This window comes from Oratosquilla oratoria, chromosome 13 (genome assembly GCF_046742065.1).
Source record: "Oratosquilla oratoria isolate Oo_2021 chromosome 13, ASM4674206v1, whole genome shotgun sequence".
Classification (NCBI taxonomy): domain Eukaryota; kingdom Metazoa; phylum Arthropoda; class Malacostraca; order Stomatopoda; family Squillidae; genus Oratosquilla; species Oratosquilla oratoria.
The window spans coordinates 5279726-5305582 of NC_134789.1; the positions used below are offsets into that span (position 1 = coordinate 5279726).

The following is a 25857-nucleotide window of genomic DNA, read 5'->3' on the forward strand; positions in this document are numbered from 1 at the left end:
GGTGGGAGGAAGGACGGGCAGGCTGGGAGGAGGAGGGGTTGGACGGAGTTGTTGTTGGATCTCAGGAAAGTTTCCCCTCCAATTGTATTTGGGATAATTGTGCCCCACAGATCTCAAATACCCATATACACACTATGTATGTAAATATCCTGTAAATAGATAATAGCGTAGCGGATTACGATTCCCCCTGTTCTCACCCGCTCCTCCTCTTCCTGCGCCTCGCTCCCCTCCTCCTCCTCCTCCTCCTCCTCCTCCTCCTCCTCCTCCTCCTCCCACTCCCCTCGGCCTCGCTCTCTCTCGCTCTCCCCGCCTCGCCCGCCTGTTCGCCTGCTTGGTTGGCTGGCTGGCCGGCCGCGCGGGACGGCTCCACTGGGCGGGCGCCGTGCCTAGTTCTCAGTCATGTTGCAAACAGGTGCCGCACGCATTTTGCACGACGTTTTTGCAACGCTTCGGAGGACAGCGCTCGTCCCCGTACGCCCTCCGTGCTGAAGTGCCGTGTCCTGGAGGGGTAGGTGGACAGTGTCAGTGCTTGTGGTGTGCGTGAGTGTGCTTGCCTCGTGCCTTGGAGTCTTACCAAGTTGTGTTTCCGTTAGGTGCATTGTGGGCCATGGTTATGTGGTGTGCTGCTGCTGCTGCTTCTGCTGCTGCTGCTGCTGCTGCTGTTGCTGCTGTTGCTCTGGCCGCTGTTGTTGGTGGTAGCAGTGGTGGTGGTCATGTTGCTGTTTTTGGGCTAAAGGAACCGGTCGTGTCTTGAATGGATCCCACCCGTGTTTACTTTTGACCCAACAAGGCAATAGTATCGAGATACTTGCATCCGTAGAGCATCATCAGCCTCCCCTCAGTGATCCGAGTCTGTGAACAGGAGCGAACTCGTCCAAGTTATACGCGGAAATGAGAGGGAATGCGTGTGAAGCAACGTTTGTACCTAAACCACGTGTTGCTACTCATTGAGCTAATTTGCAAGTGAGGCCTCGCACCCCTCCCTCCCTCCCTCCCTCCCCCACCCTTCCTCCCTCCAGCACCTCCTCTTCTTCATCAACTCCTCAAGCGTGTTTACACTCTCACTCCCTCTCTCCTTCGTGTGTGTGTCTGTCTGTTTCTCTCTCTCTCTCTCTCTCTCTCTCTCTCTCTCTCTCTCTCTCTCTCTCTCTCTGTCTCTCTGTCTCTTTCTGTTTCTGTTTCTAGTTCTCCTTCCCTCTTTATTTTTCTGTCTCTCACTTTTTCTCTTTTTCTCTGTCTCTTTCTCTACTCTTTTACCTCCCTTCATTCTACCCATTTTATTCGTACTACCTCTTTTCTATATATTCATATTTCCCTTTTCCGTCTCTCTCTTTCTCTCTCTCTCTCTCTCTCTCTCTCTCTCTCTCTCTCTCTCTCTCTCTCTCTCTCTCTCTCTCTCTCTCTCTCTCTCTCTCTCTCTCTCTCTCACTTCCCCCTCTCTCTCTCTCTCTTTCTATCTTTGTCTCTCTCTATCTCCCTCCCTTTCAGTCTCTCTCTCTCTCCCTCCCTCTCTCTCTTTCTCTCCTTTTACCTTTCTCTTCATATCACCTACCTCTTTCACCCTCACTACCTCCTTTCTCTATTCTCTCTCTATTTATATATTTTTTCGCCTCCATCTCTCTCTCTCTCTCTCTCTCTCTCTCTCTCTCTCTCTCTCTCTCTCTCTCTCTCTCTCTCTCTCTCTCTCTCTCTCTCTTAATCTGTCTATCTGTTTGTCTGTGTTTCTTCATCTCTTCTCTTTGCCTCGGTCTTTCTGTATATCTGTATGTATATATATATATATCTACGTATGTAGACATTTTACTGTGTATCACTTTCTGTTGTTATTTTTTTTTTGGTTGTCATTTTTTGTTTGTTTCATTTCGTTACTTTCGTCTCCCTACACATAAAATCTAGTTTTCTTTCAGCGTTTTCTACGCTCTCTCGTCGCTTTTTCTTTTCAACTTTCTGTCTCTCAGTCTGATTTTTTCGTTCTTTCCCTCTCTCTTCCGTTCTCCCGTAAACTTTTGGTACCTTGTTCTTCCTAATCCACACTCGTTCTCCTTCCCCCTCCCCCCCATATATGTATGCTTAGTGGCGAGGTGCCTCTACTACAGTCGACGCTAGATCCCTCTTCAGCAGAGTACCATACGAATAGAGACCGACAGCGAAGCGTAAGTTTCGTATGTGTGTATATGTGGTGGTGTTTCCAGTAAGCTTCAGGACTCTGCATTCACGTTGGGTCTGTGAGTGGGGGGGTGAGGGGTGGAGAGGGGGGGTTAGTTGTTATTCGGTATACTCTTCTCACTGTTGATATTGTTTTCGACTATGCTTTTTTATTATTTTGACGAAAATGGTGATTACATTCCGTGGTTTCGGGAACGTTCTATCCGGCCAGAATTGGTTTTGTGAAAAATCCGATGGGACGCAAACTTTTTTTGTTCTTTAAATATTTTGGATATGTATTTTTCATTTCCTGATTGCTGCGCTTGTCTCTGTTGACATTATGTTATTGATAAGTTGTAGATAGTCTTTTATTTTTATTTTCAGAGTACCTTTAGAATTGACAATCTCTTTTTGATGTGTTAATTTTTTTTTTTTTTTTTTTTTTTTTTTAATTTGTGCTTATGATTGGCATGACATTTGTGTCGTTGACTTCTGGAGTTGGGTGATGATAGTTTTTATTCTGGTTAATTCCGGACGATATTATTAAGTAAATGTGCATTGAACCTCGGCCTAAACTTTCAGGGCAAAGTTTTTTCCTCAGATGAACAAAATCGATTGGCGATTACTGCAACCAAATTCATACCTTATGCCATGATACTCTACGGGTCAGTCTGTCTTGATATATATATATATATATATATATATATATATATATATATATATATATATATATATATATATATATATATATATATATATATATATATATATATATACTAGATTTGTCGTTTACTGCAACCAAATCTATACCTGACGCCAAGGTACTGTACAGGTCAGTTTGCCTCATATATATATATATATATATATATATATATATATATATATATATATATATATATATATATATATATATTCTTTTGGACTGCTAAACTGCAACAGGGTGTCGTATTCATAATTAAAAAGAAACGGGGTACAGGAAAGTAGTCCCAATGAGTAGTTTCTCGACAGAAATATATCGTCGTATTAATATTACTTATGTATATTGAACCAAAGTCAGCGACTCAATCGGAGAGTGACTGGAAGCTTCTCCCGAAGTAAGCAAACAATGCTTGTGTTGATGTGTTCCTCAGTTGGAACTCCGTTCGAATTAGTTTCGTTGTTATTGTGATATACTGGAATGATGTTGTATATACTTTTAAACCTAACAACCTAATGATTTTGGGATGAAAGAATATAAAATCGGGAAGAGCAGGATTATAAAGTGATGTCAAGATGCTTCTGTGGAATGATGCCATATTAGTGATCATCGTTTGAGGAATGTTTTTGATACTAAAAGGGATTACAAATATGTTTCACAGCTAGCGTCACGTGAAAGGGTTATCAAAATGACAAATATATAAATATTTGATGGGGAACGTAACTTTGTGGCGGATGTAACAATATACTGTTAAAATATTCATATGTTTGCAAAACTAGAAATTTCCACAGTAGGAACGCAAATAAGAATAATGTCACATTGTAACATCAATAACAAGGTTTGACGGGGGGAATATATCTATGAAGTAAATGTTTCGAAATCTGGCAGGAATATTACTAACCATTTTAGCGATATGTAGCGGGGTTATTTCCCTGACAAAGTTCTAATAGATAATAGAGATATTGCGAGACGAGATGACGTGGTGGCTATTGCTATTTGTCAATTACATTTCATTGCGATTGTTACATGCGTATTTGGGGATGAAATGCCTACTTTGTATGATGCGAGAGTAGAGATATGACTGGAGCTTTGCTACATGTATGACGATCTACCGAGAGAGTAACGTAGGTAAGTAAATGTGACGGGAACGTTTTACCTTCTCGGGGACGTGGCGACCGGGGGTGGGGTGTGGGGGGGGGGAAGATCGACCTACGGCCGAAGAACAACGACGCAATGGTCTAAGAACGAGTTGTACAGATGGGATGAGCATTTGTGCTTGGTGTAGCCTTTGTGCATTGAGTTCATGGTCGCGGACATCGCTTCCGCGGTCAAAAACCCGAAAGGTGTTGATTCAATCACAGGTGAACAATTAACTTCATAGAAGACTACGGTTCGTATCATGACGAAGTTTATTTTTCGTCGTTTGTCGTTAATAGGATTGTTCATTGAATGTTTCATGTATGATTGTTATTTATTAATTTATTCTCTAATTTCCGTGTTGATTATAAAAAAAATATATATCGAGAACCTTGCCCGTAAAATTAGCTAACCATGAAGTCATATGAGGGTAGTGGTGCTAAGACATGGTATTCTTGAGAATTAACATTCTTTTGTCTAGAAATAGATTAAGATTCATATGTGTCTTGACATCGCAGACCTTAACTGGAATCGGAGAATGAGTCACGAGGATTAAGTCCGTTTTCTTTTTTAATCCTTTCATTATCGTGGCATACTGAGTAACCCTCTGAAACCCTCTAAAACCCAGGGGTTTCTTTCAGTCAATTAGAATCGACTCGAAGAAGGGAGAGAGAATGGTCTTACAAATTGATTGGTGTACTTAAAATATTAAGGTTTGGTATCCTCTGGAATCCAGAGTTTTTCCATTTTTTTTTTATTAATACCGTATGGCGGTAGATAGAATCAAAGGCACGAGACTGACTGAGAACTCTCTTCAGGTAGTAAATGCAACTTCATCTGAAGGAGATGGGTCTCGATCGGTCGTTACTCCGTTCACTCCAGGGTATCCCATCTCCCGCGTTTCGCATATTCCAGACCAGAACTTACACCGTCCGCTAAAATAGAATTTATATTTTCTATTCTGGTTATTGTATCGTTGTGACACAGTCGTCTACGGTCTCCCGACAGTAAGTAGTGGATGTTCTTGCATAAAGGGCAAAGGTGAACCCTTAGGCCGTAGACCAGCGCTTCAAGATGGGTATTTCTTATCATGCATTTCAAGAGAGATTTGGTGAAACGTCTGATATATGTTTTCGTGATGGAATGAATACATTATTTTTTTGTTTGATCAAATTGAAATTTCTCTTTGCAAAAGGTATACACGTTAATATACGATCATAATTAAGAGTCTTCAACCATCTTATATGTTTTATTAGAGTGATATAGCGTCTGTTGCTGATTATTTGATTATTTATCAATAGAGTAATGAAATTACAATATTTTCTAGCTTGAAGTGTACATTAGACGCTGGACATCAAATTATATATATATATATATATATATATATATATATATATATATATATATATATATATATATATATATATATATATATATATATATATATATATATATAAAATAACAACAATAATAATTATCATTAATAATAACAATAATGATAGTAGTAGTAGTAGTAGTAATAATAATAATAATAATAATAATAATAATAATAATAATAATTGATAATAAACTGACTGCAAGTGAACTTCACACTAACATGTTGCCTGTAATTACCTTTGTTTACTTAGCTCCTTGCATAATTTACTTTTTATTATTCATCCTGTCATAAATCATTCAACATTTTTCTTCAAGCTACCACATGTTGATTATCTAATGTCCACTGATTGCTTGTGTTTCTCATATAAGCACAAGACTTCCTAATCCACTGATTACTGAGCCCTTAGTCGTTAGATTTATTTTCTTTTCGCTTTTAATATATTTTTTCAATCCCTACGGGTTACGTAAGCTTCCATTCGCAAGTGTCTTGGTCACAGAATCTAATATTCTGACTTTCTTCTTGATAAAACCAATGGACTTTTTCCTATTTTGTTATTCACTGACTTCTTTGTTAAGCATAACTTCTTTTATCTAGATGTCTTTACTTGGTTCGTCTATTTTCCCCATTTTTACTTATTCCTCTTCAGTGTCTTCACTTCGTCTCGTTAAATTAACAATTTTGCATTTACAAAAAATTCTTCAAAGAGTAATCATACTGTCGGCCCAGTTTATTACTTACCATTTCCTTACATACATTTATATTATTCAGATTATTCAAAACAACTCCCGGCCAAAGCTGACTACACTAATTTTCTTTTCTTAATTAAATACATTGCTCACTTTTTGTTGACTTCATTCCTACAGTATCGAATTTTTTTCCATGCAGTGACAAGAGATTTTGTTTAAAATAGGCAAGGTTGATGAGATTATTTTCTCAGTCAACTTCATTCAACTCGAAATTTCCTCAGCAGAAGAAATATTCGCATAATTTCAAAATACCCAGGGTCAATTTTGGGTATGCGCAACAGTATACCATAACATTGCAGCTCCATCTCACTTATCTTGTAGTCTACCCTGACTGACCTTGTCACCTGTCGCTCATTCGCGCGCTTCCTGAGTGTCAACAAGCCTCTCCACAGCCCGCCCGCTCTACGCTGCCTCCCTTGCCCGCTCCTCCACAGCCGCTTCTCATTCATCAATCGAAACCAAGTCCCTCTGCCCACACCCACACTCCTCCTACCTTGGACCATGTGCTATTGCTGATAACCAGGACTTACGTATACCATATCAAAAGTATACACAAATCATTCATTGACATGTATTTCACCATTTTCTGCATGGAGTAATTCACATATAATTGAAACAAATCTACGTCAGCAAAAGTGTAATTGTACAACAACAACAAACAATATTTGCATAACGATGATATATCACAGATCAGCTTCCAGTGTCCTCTGGGCCCGCTTCGTATGTACGAATACTGTCGTTCACTCATCGGTCAGATCGGCCCAAGAGCGCGTGAAAGGGTTTTCGGGGTCCCAGATGTCCATAGCAGAAACCACTGAGCCGAGACACGGACTAAGAATTTCGGTGGATAAATGACACGCAGAGAGATGGCTTTGTAAAGGGTAGAAAGGGGTCTGTGAGACGGGAACGGTCTTGCCGTGATTAGGTACAACAGAAGAGGGCGGGATGGGAACGGGGAATGTAGGCACCAGTGACGGCGGGACTTGTCAGTGGGTTGTGATGCTCAAGTTTCGTAGAAAAACTATCTCCCTCCATTGGGCTTCAGAATTAGATCCTCCACCCGTTATATTTTGGTCATGTCTTCTGCCAGAGATGAATTATCTGAATATATGGTAAATATATATATATATATATATATATATATATATATATATATATATATATATATATATATATATATATATATATATATATATATATATAGTGTGGTATCCCAGTGGAAACAGCCTTGAACTCATAATCAGGTGGTCGTGACTTCGACTCCTGGAACCCGTTGCGGGCTTGCTGCGTTGGTTCCCGACAGCTCTGGTCAGGTGGGGATGCGACCCAACGTCGTCCTAAAAGAAACAGCGGCTTGCTACAATTGACAGGGCTTTGCCCTACCAAGGGTTTTTCACTTCCCATTGCATGGTTTTGAGCGAGATAAAAAAAATAAATAGATATGGTTACACTTATATTAGAAATGGTAACTTTATGAAGAGAGGCTTCAATATTCAGTTTATAATATGAATATTACTGAGCAGGGGATATTGGGCTCCTTGACAAATAACATCCAGTGATGGTGAAGGAAATGATAATGTTGGAAATGGTTATTCAGGAGTGGTAGCAAAGACGGGAAAATATTTACAGCAGTACAGCGGTAATGTTTAATAATAGGAACAACAACAATTATAGTAATAATAATAATAATACTGATAATAAAAATAATGATAATAATAATGATAATAATAACAATAATAATAACAATAACAATAACAATAATAATAACTAATTATTATTATTAATATATTAATATAATAATAATATGATATATGATAATATAATAATAATAATAATATAATGATAATGATAATAAAAAAACAAATTCAAGAAAACTAGAATAGTAACCAAGTGAATGGAGTTGGTGTGAACTACAGACACTGTATCGATAATCTCTAGCGGCGACGGAGGTGAACACACAACAAAAGGACTAGATACATAGCAAAAGAAACAGAAACAAATTTACTAGAGAATCGAGAGAAGAAGAAGGAAGGTGGCCAAGGAAATGGTGAGACTGAAGGGATCGGGGAGGGTGTAGTATTGACTATAGCGAGGTTCATGGTCAGAGTGAAGTTGGATAACGACCAAAAGAAGCTTAAGCGCACTGGCAGGGTCGACCAACACAAGCCTCGTTGCGGGCGATGAGATCTCATGCTGGCTCGATCCTCGATTGTGTATCATTGTTTAAGTTGATGGGTACACTTACGGACTTGGTTAAGTGTAGTAAAGAAAAGGATACGCTTTGGAGAGGGTGGAATGGGCAGAAGGGGTTAGGGATATAGGATATAGGAGCGAGGGGCTAGGGATATAGGACGGGGTAGCTGTTCAAGTGTCACGGAAAGGGAGATACACATCAAGAGGTATAACAACAAAGAAACAGGCGAAAGGCTTGACTTAGATTGCAAGGGTTGAGGGGGCGCGTGAAGGGGACAGATACGGGGAATAAAACAAAGGGATAGATGCCCGATTGCAGAGATGAAGAAGTTCAGATAAAGGAGGTGACAAGACAAGAAACCAGAACTGACTGATAGATCTTGAATGACATAGTAATTCTTGCAAATAAAAAAGGAGATTATAATGATATACTTATGTCGTCGGAAGGTAGCTTAGATAAATTATCTTGTAACTCGGGAAGTAGAATTTTAGGCGAAGTTCGGAAACGAATTGAGGTGGATCATAGGTCAAGCAAAGATGCGAGTCGATGGTCCACTGGTAAGCGATGGGTGAACACGGTATGGGTGGGGAAATCCAGGACTTCGAGTTACCCAGATAGACGTGACAGTTCAGCCTAGTATTTAGGAGAAACCCCGGACCAAGATCGAAGAGGTAATCAGGATCAAGAATTGTGGGGAGACTGGACTAGGCAAGAAGACGTTCAGGTTTTAAACTGTCTAGGGAAGCGGTCGAGGGCAAGGCCGGAGAAGAAAAGACTGCGAAGGTCCAAGACCTGAAAGAAAAACAGGAAAAAAAAAGACCCACAAAAGGAGAGGATACTGTGAAAGACGGGAAAGGGTGGGTGCCAAGGCGCCGTAGGAACTTGGTGTGGGCCGGTCGAGAGGAGAGGAGAGGAGAGAAGGGGAGAGTAAGGGAGAGGAGAGGAAAGGAGAGGAGGGAAGAGTACAGGAGAGAAGAGGAGAAGAGAGGAGAGGAGAGGAGAGGAGAGGGGAGGAAGAGGGAGGAGAAGAGAGGAGAGGAGAGGAAGAGGGAGAAGAGAGGAGAGGAAGAGGGAGGAGAAGAGAGGAAGAGGGAGGAGAGGAGAGGAAGAGGGAGGAGAGGAGGAGAGGAAGAGGGAGGGGAAGAAGAGAGAGTCCCAGAACGGGGAAAGAGAGGGAAAGGAAAGGAAGAAAAGAGAAAAGAAAGAGAGGAAAGGAAGGGGAAGGGGAGGCAAAGAGATTGGGGATTGGAGGGGAAGGCAATAAGCGTTAGAATAGGAAGGAAGGTAAAGGGAAAGAAGAGGAAGGGATGAAAGGAGCGGGAAGGGAAAGAGAAGAGGAAAGCGAGTGGGTTGTGTGATAAACCGAAGGTCCCAATGTTGCAGACAAAGGCTTATACAAGTTTATTGGTTAGTCTAATGTGGTTGTGGGTAGGAAGGGTGGGGGAAGATAATGATGGATTACAATTGTTTTAACATACGAGACGAACGTGATGAGGTGTGAATGGGAGGGAGGTATTTGGTGTTGACGCCTGGTGTTGAGGCTTGTGTAGTATGCGGAGTGTACGCGTAGGGTTTGTAAGAACATGCATTTGCTTAAGACGTTTCAGCACCGCATAGAACTACTTTGTGAAATTGTACAGCATGTTATCTTCCTTCGAATTTATGAAGATTAACAAACCTTTATGGTTTTTCGCTGTTATGATGGGATAGCAAATTGCACAGAGGGGAGTGTTCGGCTGTAGACAAGACTATTTCACTTTTTAGAATCACCGTCTTTCTTGGGTGTTTGAGAAAGATAATAGGGAAGAGATACAGACACTGCATTCATTCACTGAGAAAGACCGCCACTTGGGGGGGAAGATTATTCTCGTGTTTAAAATTTTCAGTCAGGTTAACTCCAAACCGTATTTGGTCTTCAGATCCCTCCACATCTCGAAGAGAGTGACAAGAGAAGGAGCTTCCATGACTGACCAGGAGGATCGCGCAAAGACATGCTAGTTTTAAGGCCTCAGGAGCACTATAGGTCTTCCAGGTTGCATAATAAAGTAAACAAACAATAGTAGAGGACGCGCCAAGGGTCATCCTTTTCCCCATACACACACTCGACCGTCTTTGAAGGACCGGGGTTACAAAAGAAGTTAAGGTGTTGTATGTGGTTAGTAGGACTTGGTGCAGCAGCGAGTAATGCCAAGGAGCGAGTGTGACGCTACTAGGCGGAGGAGTAAGGCGCAAGTAAACCATAAGTAAATAGAAAGGTTTGGAAAAAGGGTGCCTGGGTCTCAAGCAGGGAAAGGGGCGAGTCGGAGGAGGAGGAGGAGGAGGAGGAAGAGGAAGAGAGGGGTTATGGGGGGAGGTAGGCTACGGTAGACGGCGGGAGGGTGAGGAAGAGGGGACGCAAGGAGGTGAGTAGAGATAAGAAGGTTTGCAAAAGTGGCGCGGAGGTGCAGCAGGAGCGGGAGCAGCAGCAGCAGCGGCCACGGTGACGGAGACGGCGGCGGTGGCGGCGTCGGCGACGACGACGACGACAGCGGCAGCAGCGGCGGCGGCGGTGGCAGTAGCGGCACCACTAGAAGCTGCAATTGTAGTAACGGCGGCAGGAGGAACTTTAGCGGCGGCAGAAGCAGTCGGTCCGGCGGCACACAAAGTGGTCGGAACCGCAGCAGCAGCAGCAGCAGCGGCAGCAGCAGCAGCAGCAGCAGCAGCAGCAGCAGCAGCAGCAGCAGCAGCAGCAGCAGCAGCAGCAGCAGCAGCAGCAGCAGCAGCAGCAGCAGCAGCAGCAGCAGCGTTGCCAGTGCTCCCATGCATTGATCAATACGGGGATCCTAGTCACGTGCCGAGGTTCGAACCGAGAATGTGTGTGTATGTGCGTCTGTGTGCCCCTGTATTTGGCAATTTGGCTAGACGTGTATCTATGCATAGCAAATGGGCCTGCCTACATGTACACTTATATTTACCTGTATATAGTAATGTAAGGGGTGCTTTCAATACCTAAATAAATGGGGGTAATTGTTATATGCATCATTATAATATATAAGGTATTTTTTTATCACATACATAACCATAAATGTCTAATACAATGTTTCCGTGGTTATGCATGGTTTCAAATGAATATATATATATATATATATACATATATATATATATATATATATATATATATATATATTTTTTTTTTTTTTAGGAAATAATTTATGCGATGTCTATGATCATAAAATTACATATTATAAAAATATATTAGAAATATAATGAAAAATGGGAAATCATTCAAGAAGTCATCTTAAAACTCATGCACTCCAAGTCATCCTCTATCGAACTATGTAGTTTCTCATGGAATCATGATAGCATACACGCATAAAAACATACCCGCATACACATACATACAGGCAGCTACACACACACACACACACACACACACACACACACACACACACACTTGTAAGGGAGCACTGGAATATAGATAAGTACTAAAAGAAAAAATATCAAGCAAATCACTATGCATAATTAATGGGTGAATTAAACTGTTGATAGGTAAATTAGGAGGAACGAAGGAGGTAAAAGAATACATACTGAATAATATACATTCTATATAAGGTATAATATATATACATACATACCCCAAGGGCTCCTTCCCCCTTACCAGGGAAGTAGCCAAAGACAAAAGGCATAATTCCACTCCCACCCATTTGATCCACTCCCATCCACCGCCCTTCCCTTCCTCTCATCTTGGCTCCTCGTGGAGCAGCAAGACACAACATACCCCCAGCAAGGTCACCTCAATTAATTGGTGGCCCCCCTCCCCCTCTGCGTCCCCTCACGCACAAAAATTGAAGGTGGGGACAAATCCCTTCGGCTGCGTCAAAATATTATTCATACATAACTACTTTCAAGCCTCCATATACAACACCGAATATATTCATGATTTATATATCGTACGGTATAAAATATATAGCATATAATACACGATACATAGTATATGATATATAATATATAATATATAATATATAATATATAATATATAATATATAATATATAATATATAATATATAATATATAATATTTAATATATTATATATATATATAATCATATATATAATATATATATATATATATTATTATATTATATATATAATTAATGTATAATGTATAATATATAATGTATAGTCTATAATATATGATATACAATATATAATATATAATAAATAATATATAACATAATATATAATATATAATATATGATATATGATATATAATATATAATATATAATATATAATATATATATAATAAATGATATATAGATAAAACATAATATATAATATATAATATATAACATAAAATATATAATATACAATAATATATAATATATAATATATAATATATAATTCATAATACATAATACATCATATATAATATATAATGTATATGATATATGATATATATGACATATGATATACGATATATAATATATAATATATGATATATAATATATAATATATAATATATATATATAGTATATAATATATAATATATAATATATAATATATAATATATAATATATAGTATTTAATATATAATATATATTATGTAATATATAATATATAATATATAATATAATACACAATATATAATGTATAATACATATATATATAATACAAAATATATAATATATAATGTATAATACATAATATATAATATATAATATATATATATAATATATATATATATATATATATATTATATAATATATAATATGTAACATAACATATAATATATATATAACATGAAAATATATAAAACATATTACTTACTATATAATATATACATGTATATAATATGTAATATATAATATATGATATATAATATATAATATATATATAAGATGTATAATATATAATATATAGTATGTAATATATAATATACAATATATAACATATATAATATATAACATATATATAAAAACAATATGTAATATATAATGTATAAAATATAATATATATATATATATATATATATATATATACAATATATAATATATAATATGTAATATGTAATATGTAATATATAATATATAATATACAATATATAGAATATAATGTATAATGTATAATGTATAATGTACAATTGATAATCTATAATGTATAATTATATAATATATGATATGTAATATATAAAACATAATATATAATATAAAATATATAATATATAATATATGATATGCAATATATAATATATCTGATACATAATATAAAATATATGATATGATTATATAATATATGATATATATTACATAATATAATATATAATATATGATATATGATATGTAATATATAATATATAATATATAGTATATAATATATAATATAAAATAGATAATATATCATAAATATATGATATATGATATATAAAATATAATATATGATATATAATATATAGTATGTCATACATCTTACATAATCTATAATATATATGTATTATATAATATATAATATATAGTATATATTATATAATATGCAATATATGATATACAATATATAATTTATAAAATATAATATATAATATATAATAATAATAATAATCATAAAGATAATAATAATAATAATAATAATAATAATAATAATAATAATAATAATAATAATAGAAATAATAATAATATATAATTATTTATAATATATATATAATATATATAATATATAAAATACAACATATAGTATATATATAATATGTAACATATGATATATAATATATAATATATAATATGTAATATATAATATATATATATAATATATAATATATAGTATATGATATATAATATATAATATATGATATATAATATATAATATATAATATATAGTATAAAATATATAATACATAATATATGTTATATGATATATAATTGATGTATATGATATATAATGAATAATATGTAATAATACATACGATATATAATATATAATACACAATATATAATATATAATATATGATATATGATATATGAAACATGATAAAATATATAATATATATATAATATATAATATATATGTAATATATGATATATAATATATGATATATAATATGTAATATATAATATATAATAAAATATATAATAAATATTAATATATAATATATTATATATATGATATAATATATATTATATAATATATAATATATAGTATAATATAATATATAATATATAATATATATAATATAATATATAATATATAATATATAATACATAATATAAAATATATAAAATAAAACATATATAATATATAACACATAATATATAATATATAATATACAATATACAATATATAATATATATTATACAATATACAATCTATAATACATAATAATATATAATAATTAATATATAGAATATAGTATATAATATGTAAAATATATAATATGTAGTATATGATATATAATATATAATATACAATGTATGATATACAATGTACAATATACAATATTCAATGTACAATATATATCATATAATAGATAATATATAATATACAATATATAATAATATATGATATATAATATATAATATACAATATACGATATATAATATATAATATTTAATATATAATATATAATATATAATGTTGATATATAATATATAATATATGATATATAATGTATAATGTATAACGTATAATATAAAGAATATATGATATATATAATGTATATATATATAATATATATATATATATATCATATATGATATAAAATGTATAATTTTTAATATATAATATATTGCATAAAATATACAATATATATATATATGTAATGTATAATATATAATATATATATGTAATGTATAATATATAATATATGATTTATAATATATAATATATGATGTATAATATATAATATATAATATATAATATATAATATATAATATCTAAAATATAATATGTAATATATAATATATGATACATAAAATATAATATATAATATATATATAGTACATAAAATATAATATATAATATATAATATATAATATATAATATGTAATATATAATATATGATATGCAATATATAATATATCTGATACATAATATAAAATATATGATATGATTATATAATATATGATATATATTACATAATATATAATATATAATATATGATATATGATATGTAATATATAATATATAATATAGTATATAATATATAATATAAAATATATAATATATCATAAATATATGATATATGATATATAAAATATAATATATGATATATAATATATAGTATGTAATACATCCTACATAATCTATAATATATATGTATTATATAATATATAATATATAGTATATATTATATGATATGCAATATATGATATATAATATATAATTTAGAAAATATAATATATATATATAATAATAATAATAATCATAATGATAATGATAATAATAATAATACTAATAATAATAATAATAATAATAATAGTATGTAGTTATTTATAATATATATAATATATATAATATATAAAATACAACATATAGTATATATATAATATGTAACATATGATATATAATATATATATATAATATGTAATATATAGTATATATATATAATATATAATATATAGTATGATATAATATATAATATATGATATATATAATATATAATATATAGTATAAAATATATAATACATAATATATGCTATATGATATATAATTGATGTATATAATATATAATGAATAATATGTAATAATACATACGATATATAATATATAATACACAATATATAATATATGATATATGATATATGAAACATGATAAAATATATAATATATATAATATATAATATATAATATATAATATGTAATATATGATATATAATATATAATATATAATATATGATATATAATATGTAATATATGATAAAATATAATAAAATATATAATAAATATATAATATATAATATATTATATATATATAATATATAGTATATATTATATAATATATAATATATAATATATAATATATAATATATAATATATATAATATATAATATAATATATAATATATAATACATAATATAAATTATATAAAATAAAACATATAACATATAATATATAATACATAATATATAATATATAATATATGATATACAATATACAATATATAATATATAATATATAATATATAATACATAATAGATAATATATAATATATAATATATAGTATATAATATATAATATATAATATGTAGTATATGATATATAATATATAATATACAATATACAATGTACAATATACAATATACAATATATATCATATAATAGATAACATATAATATACAATATATAATACATAATATATGATATATAATATATAATATACAATATACGATATATAATATATAATATTTAATATATAATATAATATATATTATATAATGTTGATATGTAATATATATATGATATATAATGTATAATGTATAACGTATAATATAAAGAATATATGATATATATAATGTATATATATATATAATATATATATATATAATATAATATATTATATATGATATAAAATGTATAATTTTTAATATATAATATATTGCATAAAATATACAATATATGATATATATGTAATGTATAATATATAATATATATATGTAATGTATAATATATAATATATATGATTTATAATATATAATATATGATGTATAATATATAATATATAATATATAAGATATAATATCTAAATATATTATGTAATATATAATATATGATACATAATATATAATATATAATATATAATATATAGTACATAAAATATAATATATAATATATAATATATAATATATAATATGTAATATATAATATATAATATATGATATATAATATAAAATGTATAATATATAATTAATGATATATAATATATAATATATAATGTATAATACATAATATACAATATATAATATATAATATAATATATGATATATAGTATATAATATGTGATATATAATATATACGATATGTAATCTATCATATGTAATATATACTATACAATATGTAATATATAATATATAATGTATCATGTATAATATATATAATGTATAATATATAATATATGATATATGATATATTATATAAAATATATGATATATAGTATATAATTCATAGTTCGTATAATATATATCCTGTAATGTTTGATATATGATATATAATATATGATATATAATATATAATATAAATACATAATATGTAATATATAATATATAATATATAATATATAGTATATAATATATAATATATAATAGATAATATATAATATATAATATATAATATATAACATGTAATATATATATATATATATATATATATATATATAATATAGTATGTAATATATAATATATAGTATATAATGTATAAGGTATTATTAAATATATGAATAATATGTAATATGTAATATATGATATATAATATACAATATGTAATATATTATGTATAATTTATAATATATAATATATAATTTATAATATATATAATATATGCTATATAATATACAATATATAATATATAATATAATACATAATATATGATATATAATATATAATATATGATATATAATATATAATATATAATATATGATACATAATATATAATGTATAATATATAATATATAGTATATAATATATAATATATAATATATAATATATAATATATAATATATGATGTATAATGTATAATATATGATATACAATATATAATATATAATATATATAATATAGCATATATTATATTGTATATTATATATATAATAAAGAATATAGAATATAGAATGTATGATGTATAATGTATAATGTGTAATATATAATATATGATATCTAATATGTAATATATGATTTTTAATATGTAATAAATAACACTAGTCAATAAAGAATTTGTCCGAAGCAAAAACAACTGCTTTATATTATATGTTTTGGAAGCAGAATTGAAAGGTAGTTTCGAATTTTGTCCAATACCTTTTTTGTATTGTCATGCACTTTCAGCCTATTCATTGTTCAAGTGAACCACATTTATTGAGTTAAGGAGATCTAAATGATCTTTTGCGAAATTTAAACTTGTCAGGAAAGCAATCTGAACTTTTTATTTCCAGAAAGAATCTTAAGTTATTTCAACCGTAAGCGATAGTGTGATTTTGATCAGTTTTTCTCGCGTGAGGATGGTTTGGTGTTTGCAATTAGGTATATTCTGTTATAGAGGAACTGAACCGTAGATATGACAGGAATGAGCTGCGGTTGTTTATTAAGTCTTCAAAAGTGAGCCTGAAAGTGTTTTTTTCCACAATGGAAATAAGTTTCTTATAGTTCCTCTGACCCATGCAGCTAATATAAAGGAAACATATGAGATTATGAAGCTTCTACTGAAAAAAGTATGAAGAACATAAAGGGAATATCTGTGGTGACCTAAAGGTTGTGGCAATTTTACTTGGAATGCAGCCGGGTCTTACAAAGTTTGTTGCTTTCTCTGTGAGTGGGACAGTCGGGATAAGAAAAATCATTATGAAAAGAATGTAAGGCCGAAACGATCTCCGAACCCAGGAGAGGATAATGTTGTAAATCCTCCTCTTGTTGATTCTGAGAAAATTTATCTGCCTCCTCTCCATATTAAGCTAGGGTTGATAATTTTTTTTGTTAAAGGCATGGGTAGAACTGGCAAGGGATTCATATATTTGAAAAATAGGTTTCTTATAGTAAGTGACGCAAAAATCATAGAAGGTATTTCTGTCGGACCACAGATTAGGGAGCTGATGAGAGATCAGAATTTTGATGAAGAGTTAAATGATCTTGAAAAGCTACATAGCTGTCATTTAAGCTTTTTAGGGGAATCATAAAGCAAATAACAATTTTAAAATAGTAAAAGAGCTACTGACATCCTACAAGGCCTTGGGATCCAATATGAGCCTAAAAATTCACTTCCTAAATTCTCACTTGAACTTTTTCCCTGCAAATCTTGGCGCCGTCAGTGACGAACACGGTGAGAGCCTTCTCGAAAATAAACACGGAGAGAGGCTTCTCGAAAATAAAAAAATTCTGCAATTTAAAGGTAAGTTTCATTGAAATATCAGCCTCATTTATTAGTTATAATTGTTTAAAATTTAATATGCTATCACAGGAAAAACTATGCCTTATAGAAAAAATTCTGAAAACATATTTGAAATCAGCAGAAAAATTCTATCAAGTTCATCTCCTTTTCCTTGTGCAACAGGTATCTTAATCAATTTTGTTGACCAGTGTAATTTATTATATATGATATATAATATGTAATATATGATATACAATATATAATACATAATATATAATATATAATATATGATATATGATATATGATATATGATATATGATATATGATATTTGATATATAGTATACAATATACAATATACAATATACAATAATATAATATATGATATGTAATATATAATATATAATATATAATATATGATATATAATATATAATATATGATATATAATATATAATATATAATATACAATATACAATATACAATATACAATATATAATATATAATATATAATATATAATATATAATATATAACATATGATATATAATATATGATATATGATATATAATAAATAATATATAACATATAATATATAATATATAATATATAATATATAATATAATATATAATATATAATATATAATATATAATATGTAATACATAGTATATAGTATATAGTATATACTAAATAGTATATAGTGTATAGTATATTGTATATAGTATATAGTATATAGTATATATGATATATGATATATAATATATAGTATATAATATTTAATATATAATACATGATATATGATATATGATATATAATATATAATTTATAATTTATAATATATAATATATAATATATAATATATACATAATGTATATATAATTTATAATATGTAATATATAATATATAATATATAATATATAATATATAATATATAATATACAATATCCAATATATAATATATAATATATAATATATAATATATGATATATGATATATGATATATATATAATATATGATATATAATATATGATATGTAATATGTAATATATAATATATATATATAATATGTAATATATAATATATAATAACATATAATATATAATATATAATGTATAATACATAATATATAATATATAATATATGATATATAATATATAATATACAATATATAATATTAATATATAATATATAACATATAATACATATGTATAATGTATAATATATAATATATAACATAATATATATGTATAATGTATAATGTATAATATATAATATATATATACAATATATGATATATAGTATATAATATATATTATATATATGATATACATGCATACCAAAGACTTTTTCCCATTTATAAGGAAGGCAGCCAAAAAATCAAAACATTAATTCCACTTCCATCCATTCCATCACCACATACTCCACTCCTATCCACTCCCTCCCTCCCTATTATCTTGGCTCCTCCTGGATGACTGATCATCCTGCATTCGCTGTGTCGGAAGACACAGCACATCCACAGCAAGGTTGCTTCATTAAATCGGCAACCCGTCCCTCTCTGTCCCCTCATGCAGAAATTGAGAAGACGGGGAGAAATCCCTTCGGGGTGCGTTCATTTTTTTTTTCACACATACTCTCTCATCCCCCGTCCCCCACCCACTCCCTTTCATGCATCACAGCATTAATCATACACAACCATTCTCCCGTCTTTTCTCAACAAACATTCCCCTCTTTCCCAATGCCCTTTTTACCCCATCCGTCCTTCTCATCCTCGATCGCCCCCTCATGTTCACTCCTTTTCACCTCTGCCTTCCACACCTCTTTTACTAATCTTTCTTCCCTCATTCTTTCCATGTGTCCAAACCATCCCAATACTCTTTCATCAACCCTATCTCTCAACTCCTTTTCTACCCCCACTTTTCTCCTCACATCTTCGTTTCTCACTCCATCCAATCTAGTAGCCCCTAACATATTCCTCAGGCATTTTATCTCAAACACGTTCAAATTCATCCTCTCTTACTCTCTTATGTTCCATGTTTTTCTGCACCATACAGTGTTGTCAGCACAATCACTCCCTCATACAATCTTCTCTTAGCATCCATTCCCAAATGTCTATTTCTCATTACACTTTTTAATTCCCCAAGGCATTTACTTGTTCCTCTTAATATACATTCTACCTCCACCTCCACTCCTCCCTTTCTTGCCACATTTGCACTCAATTATCTAAAGCTATTCACTTCCTCCAGTCTCCGTCTCTTAATACTCACTTCCAATTTGCTACCACGTACTATCTTGTACATCTAATCAGGTAACTTTTACCCACATTTATCTTGAACTTCCTTCTGTCACACACCTTCCCAAAATCCGTTATTAAGTTCTTAAATCCCCCCTCTGATTCGGTCACAAGCGCAGTGTTGTCAGCAAACAACAACTGGCTTATATCCCATTTTTCTACATTTTCTTGAACTATTTCCAATCCCCGACCCATTGCCCTTCCGTTTACCTCTCGCATCACCAAATCCATGTATAAATTGAACAGCCAAGGCGACATAACACATCCCTGGCGAAGTCCCACCTTTACCTCAAACCACTCATTCTCTCCATTTCTAATTCTAACACAGGCTATACTACTCTCGTAAAAACTCTTGACTGCTCTTAACAGCTTTCCTCTTATCCCATATATCTGCAATACCTCTCACAGTGGATTACTGTCTACCTTGTCATAAACCATTTTCAAATCCATAAAGGCCCAAAAAACACCCTGACCTTTCCCTAAAATTTCTCACATATCTACCTTACCATAAAAATCTGATCCATGCAACCCCTAACTGTCCTTGACCCACACTGTTCCTCACCAATTACTCCCTCTGTTCCTCTCCTAACCCTCTCAATCAAAACCCTCCCATAAGCTTTCCCAACTACATTTAACAAACTGATCCCTCCTGCAGTCCTCCGGCACTCTACTCTCTTTTAGACATACATTAAACAACCTCATCAATCAGTCTACCATCACTGTACCTCCCCTTTTTAGATACTCCTAATGACACCCATCCAACATAGGTGCCTCACCTGATATCATCATTTTGATAACTGTTCTTACCTCGTCTTTTGTTATTTCTCCTCCATTTTCCTCAGTCATCATTGTTATATTCTTGACACTTCCCACTGCAATTACATTTCCTTCCCTGTACAGCTCGACATTTCTCCACTCTCAATTTACCTTCCACCAAAAATGAACTGATATTCCCCCACTCTCTTCCCTTAGAGCATGTACATTCAAAATTCTTCCTACTCTTCTTCTGGTTACCACTATATGGGCTATTAAAGCCCTAGCTACCACTTTTCTATCTAATACCCTCTTAAAAAAAGGATTTGAGAGTCTGGGAGGAGCTTTCTAGCTAGAACCTTAAGGTTTGGGTCTTTTAATGTACATGAATGTGGTACAAATGGGAGTAAAAGGGAAGAGATAGGCAGTATGTTCGTAAGAAGAAAGATAGATGTGTTGACATTGAGTGAAACTAAGTTGAAAGGGAGGGGAGAATTTAAGTTTGGGAGTGTATTTGGGAGGGTGTCAGGGGTAGAGAGAGGAAGAGAGAGAGAACGGGTGGCTCTACTAGTAATTGAAGAGACAGGTAAATGTGTGGTGGAGTGGAAGAGGTTTCTTCAAGGTTAATGTGGATGGAGCTGAAACTGGGAAGGGAAGTGTGGGTTTTTGTAAGTGTATATGGGCCTGGTAGTGAGAAGAATGTAGAGGAAAGGAAGGCTTTCTGGATAGATTTAAACGAGTGCATAAAGGTTTTAGGGAGAAATGTCAACGTTGTGGTATTGGGAGATCTTAATGCTAGGGTAGGATATGTATCAATAGACGGAGTAGTTGTGAAGTGTGGAGTTCCAAGAAAAATCGCAGAAGAAATTTTATGGCGGCGATGTGTCTAGAAAGAGAATTGATGATAGTAAATATATAATATATATGATATACTATATAATATGTAATATAATGCGGTGGGCAAGGTGCAGGGGTGACCCGTCATCCAGGAGGTGCTCAGATGAGAGGGAGGGTGGGAGGGGTGTGGAGTGTATTTAGGGATGAAATGGGTGGGAGTGTTTTTATGCCTTTCCCTTTTTGGCTACCTCCGTTGAAAGGGGGGAAAAGGCCTTGGTATATGTATGTATGTATATATAATATATAATATATGTATAATATATAATATATAATATATGATATATGATATATAATATATAATATAATATGATTACATCTTGACAGGTTGTGAAAAAGGCAGAGGGAAAACGCACAACTCTCGTTCTATTTGTGCGTTTTCCCTCTGCCTCTCTCATAATATATAATATATAATATATAATATATAATATATAATGTATAATGTATAATGTATAATATATAATATATAATATATAACATATAACATATATCATATAATAATATATAGTACATAATATATAATATATAATACATAATACATAATATATAATGTATAATATATAATATAATATACAATATATAATACATAATATATAATATATAACATATAATATATAATATATAATATATAATATATAATATATAATATATAATATATGATATATACTAAATAGTATATGTAATATGTAATATATAATGTATGATATAAATAATATATAATATATAATATATGATATGTAATATATGATATATAATGTATAATATATAATATGTAATATATAGCATATAATATATGATATATAATATATGATATATAATATATATACACTGTATATATTATATATTATATAATATATAATACATACATACATACATACATATACCAAGGCTTTTTTCCCCCTTACCAGGGGGGTAGCCAAAAAGGACAAGGCACAAAAACATTCCCACCCATTTCATCCCCGAAAACACTCCACACCCCTCCACCCTCCCTCCCATCTTAGCACCTCCTAGATGACGGGTCATCCCTGCACCCTGTCCACTGCCCTGGGTCAGAAGCAGTGTCGCAGGACACAGCACATCCACAGCAAGGCCGCTTCATTAAATCGGCGACCCCCCCTCTCCGTCCCCCCACATAAAGGAGAGGACGGGGAGAAATCCCTTCGGGCTGCGTCAAAAATTTCTGCTCACACACACCACCTCACCCCCATTCCCCCGTCCAATCCACCTCATGCATCACAACATCCTCCACATACAACCATTCTCCATTCACCCCTATCTTCTGTCCTCTCCCGTCCTTCCTCAATATAATATATAATATGCAATATACAATATACAATATGCAATATATAATATATAGTATATAATATATAATATATAATATATAATATATAATATATAATATATAATATATAATATACAATATGAAATATACAATATACAATATACACTATACATATATATATATATATATATATATATATATATATATACATAGATATATATATATATGTATATATATAATATATATATATATAAACATATATATGTATATATATATATATATATATACATATATATATATATATATGTGTGTGTGTGTGTGTGTGTGTAAGACATGACCTATTGGACTGTAAGCATACTGGTGTAGTTAAATATACATGTAATTCCTTGTGGGGACACTTTTATATAACACTGTTCTACATTCGATCGGCCAGGTGTATAAGATTGCATGCATCAGAGATGTGAGGGCGTGAATCAGTCATGGGATCAGAATGTGCATAGGTTTGGTGCATTTGACGGACCAGATTTAGGGGGGCAAAATAAATTAGGCTTTTCAGTATTCGTTGTCGCTTCCGCCAGTGTGAAACGTGGGGAGAAGAGCACAGAGACTTTGCCGCTGGAATAGGTCTGTCTCGCTTTTTGGAATTTTGTCATATTTGGTGGTAGTTTGTGTATGTCCATCTATAAATATAATCAGGGTCGTTTTTTTTATAAAGTAGTTGATTGGGTGTCTTTTTGTAGTTGTTGTGTAGTTGTTTTGCTTAACTAGATGGATATTAAGTTAGGTCAATAATATGTGGCCAGTTGTTTGTGAAATTGGCATAACATGGACAAGCAAAGAGAAACATGGGTTACTTTAGATAAAGATAGATATCACATTTGCGGTGAAGTTGTTGATATTAATGTTAATAATGTAAGAAAGGTTTCCGTCAAATCGGTCGGTGTATCTCAAGTTAATTTTTTTTTCAAAGAATAACAAGTTCTGAATATTTTTCATTCACTCTCATTTTTAATAGGACCAGCGTGTATTCACCTGTGGATAAAGGACCAGTAATAGGCCGAAGACTTTCACAAAGGGGTCCAATAGTATTAGTGGATGCATAACAACTCAATTTAGTATTGAGATTATCTTCAGAGAGCTAAGGAACAGTAGTCCATAAGTATGGAATGTATGAGGCAAGAACCCTTGGAACAGACAGTAGTATTGGTCATGGTCAGATAGACCATTTGTATACAAGTTCTTCCGTCTTTCATTCTTCTATGAATGGCTTATATATTTTATCACCAATTGCGTGGCCACACCCACACCT

General features: G+C 30.9%; 1 protein-coding gene across 1 annotated transcript in view; it reads left to right on the forward strand.

Annotated features, from left to right (window-relative positions):
* Positions 1–346: 346 nt before the first annotated feature.
* LOC143032303 (zinc finger protein rotund-like) overlaps positions 347–25857 on the forward strand; it is a 554050-nt gene continuing 528539 nt past the window's right edge. Inside the window, exon 1 of the mRNA XM_076196803.1 lies at positions 347–508. The gene's annotated coding sequence lies outside the window, so the exon portion shown is untranslated. The remainder of the gene's footprint in view (positions 509–25857) is intronic.